Genomic DNA, 15,532 nt, shown 5'->3' with positions numbered 1-15,532 from the left:
TTCTTGTAGCCTGACACCCAAACTAGAAAGCAATTGGATATTTGTATGTTTTACAGCATTCAGATCTTCTGCATTAGTGTAACCCTGTCTTAAAGCTTTGAATCAAAATCATGAAGTCACAGGTATTTGAGGAGGGGGAATAATGTCTTCCTATTCTACATTGTTATGCAAAGTTATTGGGATCACTGGTTTACAGCTCTGTCTATCCCAGGGCCTTATTTCAGTGCCTTGTCCTGTTGTTCAGTAGCTTGACTTTGAACCAGAACTGATATGGCATCCCAGCAAGCCCAAACTCAGCCTGTCAGCAGTAGGAGAACCACTCAGATGTGTCACTAAAACGGACCGCCAGATTAATAGAGGCTTGAAAAATTAACATTTTTAGAAGATCTTGCGTGTGGAAAGTACAGAAAAGGATGGGAGCAAGAAAGGATATGAAAATAAATCAAAAACAAACAAGCTCCATTTGCTTGCCTTTAAAAAAAACAAAACAAACACAAGTTTGGTTAGGGCCTTTTTGCTTTCTAGTAAGATTTCAGAGATGTTCCTGATTTTACCCCACCAGTATAAAAATAATACTGTCTGTGCATTTCGCCATCAGTCACAGAACAACTGCACACTGAGAAAGTCCATTTAACCTCATTTTACACTTAAAAAAAGGACTCTGTGGGCTTGATCCATTTTAAGTCCGTCCTCATCAAAAGGTTAGTACCTACAGCCAGACCTTACCCTTGCCCTGACTTGCCCTGGCTCAGAGGAACTTATTTACTGTCAGGTTAAATCAGATCCCCGCATCCATCTAACCGCAGATCCTGTTCCTGACCTTGCGTGGCACGATGTGTCTCGGAGGGAGAGTCAAGTACTCTGCTGGCGCAGAGGGAGAGGCGGCTGCCCATGCTGACACTCCTCTGGCAGCAAGACTATGGGTCCAAAATAATTCAGGCTCTTCCAAATCTGAGCAGCCCAAACTGCAGAACCAGAGAGTGTGACATGGTAAGGAAGGGACCGGCTGGAGGTCCCTGGTCCAACACCCCTGCTCAGAGCAGCTCCGATTAGATCAGGCTGCTCAGGACCATGTGCAGGTAAATCCTGAGCATCCCCAAGGATGGAGATCCCGCATCCTCTCTGGGCCCCAGTTCCAGTGTTTGACCACCCTCATGGGGAAAAAAATTAACAAAATAGCAGAAGCTCTAATATTGTAAGGTCAGTAAAGGGATTTAACTGTTAATTTTTTCATCAAATGTGCAATCTGAAGAAGCGATGGTGTAATTGCATTACTGCCTGGACCCCCTGACCTCTCGGGCTGCCGAGAACATGTGCACAAGAGGGGAAGCGAAACCAATTTGGAGAACATCTTTGCTTGCTGCCCATTTGGTTGCTGAGGGGTGGGTTGTTCCTCTCCCTTCCCGTAGAAGCAAGCTGTTGTTTCACTCCTCCGATAAAGCTGTTGGTATGGTAAATCCAGCATCGAGATAGAGTTCACCAGTGCAACAGTTCACGGAGCGAGCTGTGAAGCACGCCCGTCAGCGGAGACAGCTCCCGCAGAAGCGACTGCTCAACCCGTTTCTATTAAAAATATTCACAAGAGCCGCTCCCTCTCCACGCAGGTATTTAGATGCTGCTTTCCTCCCCAGGCAGAAGCGTTTTCCTCCCCATGGCTCAGAGCAGAGGGTAAAACTTGTAAAGTGGGAACTGCAGCTATTCCTGTTAACAGGCTTCTTAGGGTAAGTTGAACCACACTGTTCCTCTCCAAATATTTTATCTGGTCCTAGCAGTGGGGGAAGTTGGCTCCTTCCTTTTGTATAAAAAAAAACCAAAAACAACAGGGGAAGTACCTCCCCAGCAGCACGACAGCCACATCGGCTGAACCAAGCCCCCAGGTTTAAGCCCAGTTTTTTAGAGAAATCGGATTTATGGGCTCAACAGGCACTTGTATGCCCACATCTGCCTCTCTCTGCCCACGTCTGAGCACCCAGACAGGATGCCCAAGCACATCGGACACCAGCCCCCAGCTCCAACAGGCCCCCCAGCGCTGCAAGCCATCGCCCACCCCTCCTTGCGTCCACCACCTCCTCTGGTTTTCCTCGTCCCTCTGCAGAGCAGCTGCCCCTCGCCGAGGCCGTGAAGCTGCGCCTCTGCCACCACATTTTTTCATCTCTATATAAAGGCACGATCTCTCCCTCCCAAAGGTAACCATGAGACTACAGTAATGCTTGAAAATGAAAAAGCCCATGTAAGTTACAATAATTAAAATTCCATTTGAATTCCTCTGTGCAGGGGAAGGAGAAGAGGTCTCCGGCACATGTTTTCCCACTGCCACAACAGTCCGTACATTGTGTTATAAAATTTTTCAGTGCCATTTATTTTTATTTGGCCTGTGAAATACTTTGGGGAAGGCCTCCTCGTAAATGGCCCATAAAGTTTGACGGGAACTAAACCTCCCACTGTTTTTGTGACTGATATAAAAAAGAACCAACTTAGTTGGCACCCTTAATGCATGTTTTATGGGAAAAGGAAGACTGTCCCCCTGTACAAGCAGCTGATTCCTGAGCAGACCAAGTTCAGCCCTGTAAGCATCTTTTGTGGCCTTTTACAAGGTAAGGCTTTCCTTATAAAGTTCTGGCCTCGCCGCAAATCCACTTCCCTCTGGGCTCATCCATTAATAAGCACTTTCATTAAAATTCCACCTTTCTTAGAGAAACAGCCAAGCTAATTTAACAGGAAATTGACTTTCTCCATCACCCTCACGCCTGCGACTGCAGCGACATAAGCCAGCCTTGGCCAGAGACATCCTGCCCATTAGCGTTTCTCCTTCGTGCATCTATTTGCAAAAGCCACACGGTTCCTCGCACTGTTTGGGGGAAGAGGACATGGGAAGGTCTCAGGACAGTCACTTCAAAGGGGCAGTTGCTTTCAGAGAAACACCTAGAAGTGATCAACCCATTGCATCTTCTATCACCAACCTTCAAGGAAGCATGACGTGGCCCCAGAAAAGCACAGGAATAATGGTGGAGCTCAAAAGGACTGGGAGCAAATGGTGATGGCACTGGTCTGAGGGTTACTGGCCCAGTCAAACACACAGAAGATGGACAGCAAGAGGAGATCAGCTTAAGAGAGATTAAGCGAGGGACAGGGTCACGCAGACCGTGGGCAGAGATCCTGCTCTCAGCGCACTCTGCGCAGTCATCGTCCTCCTGGAGGTGTTAATCTATCACTAGCAAAAGATCAATCCTACAGAAATAAAGAAAAACCCAAACCTCATGACACAGACTCTATTCCAGAAAATAAATTTCATCGGCACGCCAATACTTCATGAGCAGAGAAGGCGGCTGAGTTCATCAAACACATTATCTGCATCCTGTATATTGGCAAACTTATAAGAATTAAGAACTTTTTTGGCTTTATTGTAAAAATCCATTTTATTCTCTTTTGGCTTCCAAGACAAGCTTTCAGGTGGAAGGCTGTACATAACACCACTGTATTTAGAAATGAGAAACCAGAAACGACAGTGACTCCATCTGTCCATAAAAAAACATAGCATAAAAAATACCATATGAATTTATTTTGTATTCTAGTGACGTATCTCTCTGCATTTCACAAGAAAATGTCCAGGGAAAAATGACAGGTTTATTTTTAGCCTTTCTTTAATCTTTGCAGAGTATGGCAGCAGATTGCAACCCATCATGAGTGTCCCAAACTAGGCTGAGATATGCTGCTGAAAAAGAATGGGTTTGGATTGACTGTCATACTGCAAAGATATGGAGATGTTCTTAACAACCAGCCCCACTCCAGCTATAAGAAATTTGATCATATGCATTTCATTCTCAGTGTCACATATAAGTGGGAGATACATTTGTCACTGGATAATACATTCAGAATTAACAAGAAGAACTTGTCAGGTTTTGGCTGCAACCACTGAAGCTAAAGCCTAGAGCGAAATAAACTGTCAGATCAGAGCTTTGTTAAAAGGATTAAACCCATTCTTAAGGGTGGCGCTGTGGAAAAGCTTTTAAGCTTTGTACTTACACCTGAAAGGTTTTAAACTGGGATTCTAACAAAGACTGACACAAAACAAATATTTTGAAAAACAACAGCTAACCTGACCTCGTGAGCGGGACCATCTCCAGAATCAGCTTCGTTGTGAACCGTACGCTGAGCAAACGCTGCCGAGAAACCCCGGGTCCGTCAGGCAGTCACTAATTATTGGCCACATTTTTTGGCATCTGCTCAAGTTGCTGTAGAATCAGTAACTGTTTTGTAAGTTAGTCTCATTACAGACCTACTACAGTAATTGATTTGCACAGTGGCCATGTGGTAACTCATAAAACTTTGCACAGGGGTCCCAATTCTGCAAATGTTTCCTCCTGCGCTTACGGGGAACAAAGCACCCTCTGGAAGTCAAGGAGTTCAGCTGCGCTCCCAGCCTGCAAGCAAGCATTAGGAGGATCAGACCATTGCATTGCAGCCTTTATACCACAGAAAAAAATGTTTTCCTACATTCAATTAATGACAAAATTGCACCGCATGATACCCTTGTGAATGAAGTAGGTGTTACTGTACCACTCATTTTGCAGTTAAGGAAGCAGAGCTATGACTCAGAGGTGCAGCGAGCTGCTCAAGGTCACACAGTAGCTCAGTCATAAATAGCACCCAGGTGCCCTGCTCTTGCCCAACTCTGAGCTTTCTCACACTGCTTCAACAGTATTTTGGGAGCTTGACTTCAGCTTCAAAGAGGTTTTGAACCCACTCAGTGTCTGGCCTGGCCTGCATCTGCTTCACCAACCCGTTCACCCAGCCTGCTCTGAACCATGGTGCCCTGTGGTTCGTCGCCCTCCTGCCACCTCTTGGTCCTCAGCTGGCAGGCACAGGCACATCCTTGCGGGCACTGGGGTAAGGAAACACCTAGTAATGGGCACCGGGTGAGAAGCAACAAGCAGCATAGCAACGCAAACGTGGCAATGCATAGCAAGTAACACTAACTCGGCAGCAGGGAGGCTGACAGACACCAAAGCAGCCCACGCTCATGGGTGGCTGCTGCTTGCTGGGAAGAGGCTGTCAGGGTCCCCCCACATGCATCCAAAAAAGGTACATCAAGAGGGGCATCTGGAATCAATCGAGCTGAGGAGGTACCTGCAAGTCAAAACATCCTTCTACAGCTCCAACAACAACAAAAAAAATCCTACCGAAGAGGCCACAAATCCAGTTGTCAGATGAAAGACTCCACTATCACATGTAACCTGGAGGCAAAAGCTTCGCAGCTCTTTCTTTGGTAACCTACGAGCCTTTTAAATCTATATCATCCATCAATAAAATACAATGTTGGGTCATTCAAATGCCTTGCAAAGCCCTGGCACTCAGTTAAAGATTTTCAGCTAGCTGAGGGTCAGCTTTTCCTCACCTGTTTGGGCTCAAGGCAGAATTTCTGGGCTCTGCAGCTGTGGGAGCTTGTGGAAGTTGAGCTTTACAGGACTGGACCCTAAGGAAGAAGAAAGCACCAGCTGCAGACCCTCTGGCTTTGCAGAGGCTACAATCCAAGGACAAAGAGCTAGAACAAGTCTGAATCACAGAGTCAGATGTTTTTCTAAAAGCGCCGTAAAATGGATCTCAATAAGATTAAAGGTTAGTGATTCTGAGAGACATCAGATCAGCATCAATGGTCTGGGATCACAAGAGCTGGAGTCTAATCTCATTATGATATTGCTATAGTCATCTAGGAATAGGAGCAAGTCTCTGAAATTCTCTGTCTCTCTCTGCCCCACGATGGGATATGTCTCTATTGACTTCGTCTGTCCAGGTTATCGAGTCATCAGAGCACAGCCTGTTCCTCAGCAGTGCAGCCCCTGCCACAGCTATACAGCCTTAGTAGATAGCCTCTGACAACAAGCTCGTATTTAATGCTGGTCTTTATGTAATGTAGACATTACTAAATCATCTTTAAAAATATGTTTGGGTTTTTTAAAGCAAGGAATCTTTGTTTCATATTTGAAGCCAATTTTGGTCTAAAGAGGCTCATTTGCCCCACCTGGCACAGTGTCATGGCACCTTTTCTAGCAAGCAGACCAGGCTATGAAGCATCAAGCCTCCCAATGCCTTTCATCATTACGTACCACAACTGTGCAGTACTACTCCTTGTGTAAAGCTGTGCTGTTACCCCTCCTGCTTTTTACACCAACCTGCTCGAGGGCTAGGGGGATGGGATGCTTTTTTTAATATTTGAACTCAATTGTGGTAAGTACTGTACACTCACTGAAATATCAATATACCCCCAGTGACCATCCCTGCCAGGTAATTAGGTTTGTTGCTTTCACAAAAAAGAAAGCAAATAAAATAAAAAAAGTGTAATTATGGTTTGGAGAGCACTGGTCTCAATTTTTCCGTTCTCAAAAGTCCTCTAGGGAAACAAAGAATGAGAGCTACTTATTGATTTCATCCTCCTGATGCTCACATACAAGACTTGCTGGAAAACAGGACCCCTTGCTAGAAAACGCCACTGTCCTCAGCTCCCCCAGGGAAGCAGGGAGGGGGAAGCAGAAGTGAAGGCACTTGAGTTTAAAAGGAAAAAAATAGAGAAGAAAAAAAAAAAAAGAAAGAGGGCAACAGTTTCGGCTTTCATTATAAGCACTGTTATATCAACAATGGCTGGGGAACAAAGGAAGCCATTTCCACTAGTTCCTGCTTCAATTAGTTATTTGAACTAGTGAAGATTGTGCCACTTTATCTCCCTCTTGTAACATAATCATTGTATTTTACATCTCATGAGAAAAAAGGCCTGCCAGAGGACATTATCTGGCTCTGGGTCATACATCACAGGAGATAACATCGTTATTCATGTCAAAAGGGATGATCAAGGTCTTCCTGTTTTATCAGCGATTAGCCAGGAAAGAAAAGCTGCTGCTGTTGCTGCTCTTGGCAGGTAGCCAGGCGCTGTATGAGTATTACCATAGCAGTGCAGCCGGCATCACTCACGGTGCAACTGTGCTGGGCTTTAGAGCCGCACAGAAACGGCTCTTTCAAAACCATTAAAATCCTGGCTGATAGGGAAGGCGCTGAGCTTTCATTAGCCAGCAGCAGCAGGAGATGGCCTCCTCGAAGAGAGGGTCTGATCCTGCTCTCACCTGCAATACTAGCGTGCTGGCACGTGCCACCATCTACCTTGCTGGAGTTAAGAGAGGGAAGCTGGCAGCCAAGCCAGGCTTTTAGCAACTTAGGATGGTCTAGGAGGCTCCTAAGTCCCTTGGGCTTGAGCCAGACTGCTCTCTTCACCCCCAAACGCCCTCACCTTGGCTGTTGCTGTCTCCCTTTCCTTCCATCTGCTGTTTGTACCAGTCTTGCTCATCCTCCCCTCAGATGGCATCGTGTTAAAGCTGGGGCAGAGCTCAGCCTCTGGCTTTGCCGCTCGCTGAATTATTCCACTTCCCAAGCACCTTCCCTTGAGCTCAGAGCTCTTCACTCCTGAATGCTTAGCATATTCCCAATTTAAACATCTTGAGCAGTTTACCTACTATCTGAGAGCAACAGTAAAACCTACCCACCTTATCTCAGCTACAAGCCCAAAGGGAGTTAGAATTCAGTGCCTCATGCCTCGAACGCTAACAAAAAGAAAAAAAACACTGCTATTTGAAAAATATACCATGTTGAACTACAGAGGTACATTCCACAGTGGCTTCCTGAGGTGGCTTAGCTTTATGTGCCTGATGCAGGGTTCATTGAACCAAGAAAGTCTTTCCACTCGCTCCCTGAGCTCCGGCACTGTATCCTTTGGCAGTAACACAGCATCGTGGAAATTCAGTGCCCCGAATCACCAGGCAAGACTCACCTGAACAGGCTTTTACTGTCTTCTCCCACCCAACTGACAATAGGGAAGTCCATCCACCATTAGTACTGTTGTAAATCAAAGCGCGTGGAAGATCCTGTGCGTAAACCGGATAATTCATTTAAGAGCAAATCTGTACCAGTTTTGAATGTTGCTAAAAGGCAAAAATCAGCAGCATGATTAACAAGCACAAAAGCATGTAAGGGATACACAACCTCCTACTTTGGGGGAAAAACTTCCTTCGAGAGCACATTCTGAATAGACGCATTGTGTGGGTTTTATACCTCTCGCCAGATCATCTATCATTGGCCAGAGATGAGGAAAGACAGACAGGAACTGCTATATCAAATCACTCCAATAGTTATTCCAACAATTTCAACGACAGTAACTCCAGCTCAGAGCCTAACACGCAATTACGTTGTTGCGGCAGCCAGCCTGAAACTGGAAGAGTGTTAATAGCAAAAACAAAGTGTGAACCAAAACTTATTAAACCTTGTGATACATTAAAAATAATAACAAAAGAAATCTGAGACCAAATGCCATTTCCCTTCAAAGGGAGATAAAATTAAAAATGACTCAGCAACTATGAGTCAGGACAGGAAACTTGTCAGGGAGCCAGTGATTGTAGCTCCAGTGGAAATGGGCACGAGGGCTCCAAATTGCTGTCACTGGCGTGTTCATCACCACCAACGCTGCCAAACACAACGCATGACCTGTCTGCAGAGCCGCACAGGACAAGCTCCCCATGGAGAACTCGAGAAAGTCAGATGTTCCTCCAGATGGGTTATGAAAAGGAAACGTAACTGCTCAAACAGACCACAAAAATAAGCCAGATTAAGCCAGCACAGCTGGGGCTCTTGCAGGTCACACAGTTAAACAAAAAAAGAGCAAGAGTTTTGGGGCAGAGCTTTTTTAGAAGGGGTTGCACTGAAAGGCTGGAAGATGACCTGTTCCTGTCCCAGATGCTGATCTCGGAGCAATGCTTTCCTCCTGCCCACCCACAAGGCTAAGGCAACAATATAAAGCAACTGTCCCCAAACAGTAGGCAAAGGGTACCCCGAGCCTTCCAGTCCTTTTGAGTCTGGACACAAAAGGACTTTAAGTGCAGGACATCTTGTCTGACCAGCTGACAGCTGAGTCATCCCAGCTGTCTTTCAGCAGAGCCATGGCTTGGGACTGCCACAAAACTCATGAAACCAGGGCTGGGAGCAGCACCCTAGCACCCACTGGAGCTTGGGGTACACCGGTGCAGCTCAGACCCAGACCTTCCTCCTCCAGTGCCCCCTCCTGCTCCCCACAGCACTGAGAGCAGGAGGTCCTTACTGCCTCTGCATCTCAGGGGCACTCCATGCCCGGGACCAGGGGAAATCTCCACTGGAGTTTTGCTCTGCAACCCTCAGCTGATGTCCAAGCTACTCATTAGGCAAATCATGGGAAGGTGAGCTGTGCAGAGGGGAGCTACCTCCAATGTCAATCATCAGGACGAAGTCACACTGACAGTTGGGCTTCCACCCACAGACATCCTGGGCAAAATAGTCAGTCCTCATGAGCTCCATTTACTAGAAATCATGGGATGCAAACTGGGAAAGGCTGGCAAGTAAACTCATGAGTGGTTAGCAAACCCTGCACTGCTCTTTTGGAGAAAGAGCCAGGAGATCACTGTCTAGATAGACGAATTCATAAAGTTTTACTACAGAGATCATATAAGCCCTGCAACCTTTAATAAAGCAATTGTAATTACAGAGGATTATTATTTTTTAAAATCAAACGTTTCAAGTACCAGGTATATAAAAACACAGTTGCACAAGCTGCCAAAAAGGAATCAAGCAAAATATGTAACTCTCCCAGTAATTAACATTCATTAGGGGTAATTTGCATGCGATCCCTCATCAGATCTAGAAATGCCAACCCTGAAGAACTGCCCAGTTTGTCCTTTGGGCATACTAGCCTTGCTCATATCCCATCAAACCTTATATCCAAAGACCTCAAAACACCAGCAGAAAGGCAAGGTACTTGCCGCCACAGGAGGATTCTTATCAAGCATGTAGCAAACTCCTTACAGAGCACAGCGGCAGAAGCTACAAAGCAAAACCCATATCTGAGCTCTATTAATTAGTTGATATATCATGCGTATTCTAATCTTTCTTTTCTCTTCAAAGGTGGTCCAGATCATCCCTCTGGTAGAGTCCTCCCAGGAAGCAAAGCCTCTTGTGCAGGATTTCCCTGCCGCCCCTGGAGCAGTTTCCCACGGCCCTCAGCCCTGCGCGTCCCATCAGGAGCACCACCGCCCACAGAGCTCCAGCCCTGCAGATGGGGCCCACAGCCCCCAGTTAACTGGTTCAGCATGACTGCTGGGGTCCCTCCGGGAGCGAAGCCAGAAGCACTGGGCTGGATCCAACCTGGCAAGGCCAACCTGAGCACAGAACAGCCCCTGATCTGAGCTGGAAAGGTCTGTCACAGATAACTACTTCTACAACTGCCCTAGAAAAGCTTTTTGGGGTTGTGTAATGGATATTCAAATACCAGAGAGATGAAATCCATCTGCAAGGGTTTTTTTGTGGAAGAATTGTGGACTATAGAAACTGCACATACTACTTCTAGCCAAGAGTGTTATTTTGCATGGGCTGCACCACATGGATATTTTTATTACTACACTTCATAAAATATTTCTGAAGTTTCCTGGAAGATACTGTTTCACATGCCACCAACAAACACAAAGCTTGCTCCAAGCAACTCCTGACACATATGCAGAGGAGGAGAAAAATAAAAATCCACCTAGAGCCTTTTCAAAAGCCATATCTTCCATGCATTGCAGAGATAAGAGCCATGACTTGCAATGGATGAGGCCATCACCAGAGTCCCACTCATGCAGAGCTTTCCCAGAAAACCACCCACTCTCTACATCAGGGACTTTTCTTAGATCTCACAACCCGTGTAGGACAGTTTGTCACATAAGCTTTCAGATACACCCTGCCAACAGCACAGTCCCCTCTGCTACCCCACAGGCCCCACCTATAGTCATTCTGTGACTGTTGTAGCCAAAGGGGAACCAGAAGGGACTCTCCAGGTGGAAAACACATAGAATCATAGAATACCAGGTTGGAAGGGACCTCTGGGATCATCTGGTCCAACCTTTCTAGCACGATGTAGACAAGATGGCCCAGCACCATGTCCAACTGAGTCTTAAACGTGTTCAGCACAGTGGAGTCAACCACTTCCCTGGGGAGATCATTGCAATGATTGACTGTTCTCATTGCGAGAAATTTACCTCTCGTGTCCAATCGGAATCTCCCTGGGAGTAACTTGTACCCGTTACTCCTTGTCCTCACCATGGGACTCCTTGTAAAAAGGGAGTCTCCATTTTCTTTGTAGCTCCCCTTTAAGCACTGGTACGTGGTGAGGAGATCGCCTCTAAGCCTCCTTTTCTCAAGGCTGAACAAGCCCAGCTCTCTCAGCCTGTCCTCATACGGCAGGCTGCCCAGACCCTTGATCATCTTGGTATGCTGGTCAAAGTCCTCATGGGTAATCAGCCCCCCTACTCACACTCCTCTTCACCCTATGATTTTCTCTTCTAGTCCTGCAACAGCTGTACATCAACAGCACAGAGGAGGTCCCCATTATCTGAGCCCCCACACCTTTGTTTCAGCCCAGCCTGCTTGCACGGACGTTGCTCACCAACATGGTTTCATACCCAGGATCTCCTCCACAGCGTCTCCAGCAACTGGTGTTTGTGTCCCAACTCCAGACCTGGAGCACCACCGCTCCACACCACACCAGCACCGCGAGGGTCAGCGGTGATTGGGTTAGCCCATAGCGGAGAATATGCACTTTAAGAAAAGCAGTATTTCAAATAACCGCAGAGCAATGGCTCTGCTCAGAAGTGCTGCTATTAGGCAGCAGCTTGAAGGAAAACAATGATGTCTGGTGAAAAAGCATTTTAAGTGGTGCTTGTTTATTCACTGATTTCTTAGGTGATTATCAGCTTGGCATGGGTTAGCAAGGCCTATCAGAGTTCTGAAAAGTGACTTTTAAGTCTCATACTGTGACAAAATAATAGCTGGCTAATAATGCAATGACTTTTAAACCACACTTATGAGGAGATATTAATGAAGATATTCCCCAACTTCTAAATTACTGATATTGATTATAGTTGCATAATGAGGATGGATAGGATTTCAATTTGAGAGTTAACCCAATTGCTGAAATACTTGATTGGAGATGAAAACACTTCCCTGAGTCAGTTACCTTTTGCCTCTTTAGAAATGTTGACCTCAAAATACTTTAACAGATCACCGAAATCTTAAAAGACAACATCCCAATTCCTCCTTCATGTTTCAGTGTAGCAGGTATTTCCTCGATGATTTCTTTGTAAATTTATTACAGTTGTTTCACACATAAGAGAACAGATCTGATATCTAAGTCTGAGAAGCTGTTAATTTTCTGAGCCTTAATTGAAATTTTTACCACTGAAAACCTGAGGGGCTTCAGACAGGACCTAACTGGGGGGGTGGAATCTATGATTACTGTATTTCCTTAGGAGCCAAAGGAAGACTAGAAGAGACCAGTGTGAAAAGAAATCATCGTCATAAGCATAGATATGCAAAATTTCTTTGGTCTGTTATTAAATGATTATTTCATTTGAATCCTTATGATGTCATACAACAAATTACGAGGAGGACAGGGTCATTGTCCCATTGTTGCTGGATAGTGCTGCCAGTGCAGCTAATAGCTCCCTCACGGATCCAAACGCAGATACTAGAAAAGAACAGACTTATCTTTGCAAGTGTACAAATTGGGGGGGAAGAAAAAAATGCTTATCCATGTCTCTGAAATAGCAGCACAGATTTATCAAGTCCTTCTTCTAAGAATGCATTTGCCAGAGAGCCATAATGCCTTGAGATTAATTACTCTGAATAAAACTTATGGAGGATGACACTAAGCAGTATTGATTCCCTGTTCATTTGCTGTCCTAGCCTTATTTGTTGCTCCTGCCTCAGATCCCCTTGCCTTTTCTTTTGCTCTGCTTTCACCTGGAGTTCATCCTCAAAATAAAAGTGCCTACACTTAGTTTCTAACTTCCTATTTTATCCAGGTTGCTTATAATAAAGAACTCGAAAATAGTATGCTCCAAAAATTAAGATCACTTCCTTCTCTCCCTGTCCTGGTCTGACATGGGGGGTACAAACCTCTCAAACTTTAATGTTTGGGCAAGCAGGGCCAGGAGTGGTGGGAGCCACAACGGTGGCCGCAGGCAGCCCCAAAGCCCGCAGGGGCGGCCACGCACTGCTCCCTGGCACAGAGCGGCCGTGCAAAGTGCTGCCCTGGCCCCGCTGCAAACGGGACAGGGGCCGTGCCGCCCTGCCGGAGCAGCCCCCTCCTCGCCTCCGGGCTTGGAGAGAGCATCCCACAGCAGGCCTGGGACGGAGGAGGAACATGCAGCTCTGGGGCAGGAGGCTTTGCAGCCCCAAACGGCCTCTTCCAACAGCTGCTGGATGGAGCAGTTCAGAGCAACCACACAGCCCCATTGGAAACTGGCCACCGCTTTCCACAATTACATTCCTGCAAACCACAAGTTTTAGGAAGATGACCAAGACCAGAAGCTCCATGACTTTCCATTCAGCACTAACCAGTTTGGGTTATACAGATGTTTTTTACTTTTTTTTTTTTTTTTAAAGTAGTCCCCCCAAAAGCTCTGCCAATATTTAGGGGAGGAGGGCGTGTATCTTGGGGAGGGAGGTGTTTAAGATAAGAGCAAAGATTTGTGGGGCTTTTTTTGCTCAAGACTTTGCATATGCGACCAGTAGCCAAGGGATAATTTATTGACAAAATTTGTGGCAGATCAGACAAGGTGTTTGTGAGATATGAGACTTTGAAAAATGAGGTGCAATTCAGCCTTTGAAATATTCCTCTAACAATTTATCGTAGAGCCATATCTCAAAACCTACTTGGCCTAGAAACTTCAAGTTTGTTTTATTCAAGAGTCCTTGGCTAGATTCAGTGCACGGGAATACTTCAGATAAGGTCAGAGTCTTATTTACTATAGGTTTCCTCCCCCCAGTCTTTATTTTTTTCCTTCTTTAAGCCATCAAACATTCCTTCAGTCTGGAAAGAGACTGTAAGACAGGCTTTGCCGGGATTTTGGCAGGGGTTAGTTGCTGTGTGGGGACATGGACACAGATGCACTAGCAACATTTTTAAGCTCAATTAGCTCAACTTCCAGAAGATTAATACTTGCTCCTCAACTAACCACTGGGATCTGCACACGCTGGTGCTTGATTCACTCTTGCTGGAACAATGCAGACACGAGTACAGACTGATTTTATAAACGACGTAAGCCAAAATCACTCATGTTCAGAGCTTGCATACATCAGCCCAAGCAGCAGTCTCCCCACACACCGACAGCGGAGGGGCTCACCAGGACAAGAGATTTCCCAGCAAATCTCATGCCATTAGAAGGGAAAGAAGAAGAAACCCCTTGGCTGCAACATCTGTTATCGAGGTATTCTACATGCATCAGGGCTCAAACACTCAACTCCAGCTTCATCTTGAAAGTGTCCCAGACCTACACAGCAATAAGTCTGCTGGAGCCAGCACTTCAAGATGTGGCTAGCTCAGATACTCTGGTTATAGTCAGGGTGTGTCTAGGTAGGAAAATTTATCAGCGTAAACAGAGAACATCGGTTCAGCTTTATGATTACACAGTGGGACAGGTTTCACCCAGAGCAGGAAAGGAAGCCGGGAGCAGAGTTTCTAGAGTTTCATTTCACTGCAGCTATTTTTAGAAGAGCAAAAATACAACGCCTGCAACTGCTGAAAGCATAACTCCATCCCAGGTTTATGGAAGTTAATTCAGTTCATTACAGTCTTCTGAAAAAAATACAGAACTCAGAAGTTCTACAAATGTTCCTCGTAGCATGACATCTCCACTTAGTTTCTCACGTTTAGTCAGACATCTTATTTTAACTCACCTCTCCGATATCAGCACTGGCTTCTGGCAGATAAAAGGCACTCAAGTCAGGGCAGCAAAAGGAGAGGGACAACAGCCAGCCCCTTCTCAGTACATCAGAGGATATCACCCAGCTTTCCCAGTCAATGCTTCAGCTAGGAAACAAGGCTTCAGGCTCCTCACCCAGCAGCAAGAGCCTTCCCTCTGCCCCTGCTTTATCACTCCCATAAGTAGTCCTCTGCCTGCCTCACCTGCCCCCCATCTCTATTTGCCCTGGACCAGCATTGGCTGTAAATTGCCATCCATGGCAGATGGATTCAATTTCTTTTGCCCTTACAATTTCAATAATCAGGTAGGCTTTTCACCTGTCAGCTACCTTGACAAGCAAATTGATATTGCAAATAGGAAAAAAACAGCAAGGAGGAGGGGAAGAGAGTGGAAGGGGTGAGGAATGACAAGCCTTGTCCTATCTTGCCCCAGGTGAGTGTTGCAAATTGGCAGCAGCGTAAGGGAGTCACCCAGGGTTACCATGCAATGATTTGAGTATTAACAAGCATCCTTGCATTGTTTTCATCCATAATGTATAATTAACCCCTTGGAGCCAACAAGTCTGGCAGTGTCATTGTTAGGGCTGATGTAAAAGGCGGCGTGGCATGTTGCACTGGGAATTCCTAACAGCCCACCATCAAAGGTTTAATCATATGCAATTTATGCCTTCACCGTTTATTATGTATTGGAGCTTGCTGGAACCTCTCCTGTTATCATGCACCAACATG

Source organism: Platalea leucorodia (genome assembly GCF_965183815.1).
Source record: "Platalea leucorodia genome assembly, chromosome: 12".
Taxonomy (NCBI): domain Eukaryota; kingdom Metazoa; phylum Chordata; class Aves; order Pelecaniformes; family Threskiornithidae; genus Platalea; species Platalea leucorodia.
Note: the sequence above shows the minus strand (reverse complement) of the source record.